Below are 477 nucleotides of genomic sequence, written 5' to 3'. Positions count from 1 at the left end.
ATATATTTTAATAAATTATTATATTAGTAATTTTATTATTTATATATGAAAAATAAAGATTTATTTTAATATTAATTACAATGTATTTTGAAATCTCTATAATTAATATATTTTTTATGATACTTTCTTTGTGTCAGTAGAACTACAGCTGGTAGTACCGGTGTGACCAATCCCACCTTCAATATTGGAAATCAGAAAAGACAGAAACCAGATGACTATCCCTCAACCCCTCAGGTAAGATAATCGAGGATAGGACTAGCATAGAGACAGAGGGGGGCGCTCACATTAGGCCCCGTTCCCACTGCGCGATATGCAAATCGCGCGTTTGTCGCGCGATTTGCATATTGCGCGATATTGCGAGATTTGCCTTCAAGCTTGCTAAATCCGTGTTCAAGCTTGCTAAATCCGCTCCAAAAAGGGTCCTGCTGTAGCGACACACGACCCGCGACAGCAGGACCCTTTGCCCCATTGAAATGC

This window comes from Nanorana parkeri, unplaced genomic scaffold, assembly GCF_000935625.1.
Source record: "Nanorana parkeri isolate BGI_ZX_2015 unplaced genomic scaffold, ASM93562v1 scaffold887, whole genome shotgun sequence".
NCBI lineage: Eukaryota > Metazoa > Chordata > Amphibia > Anura > Dicroglossidae > Nanorana > Nanorana parkeri.
This window is presented reverse-complemented; position numbering follows the sequence as displayed.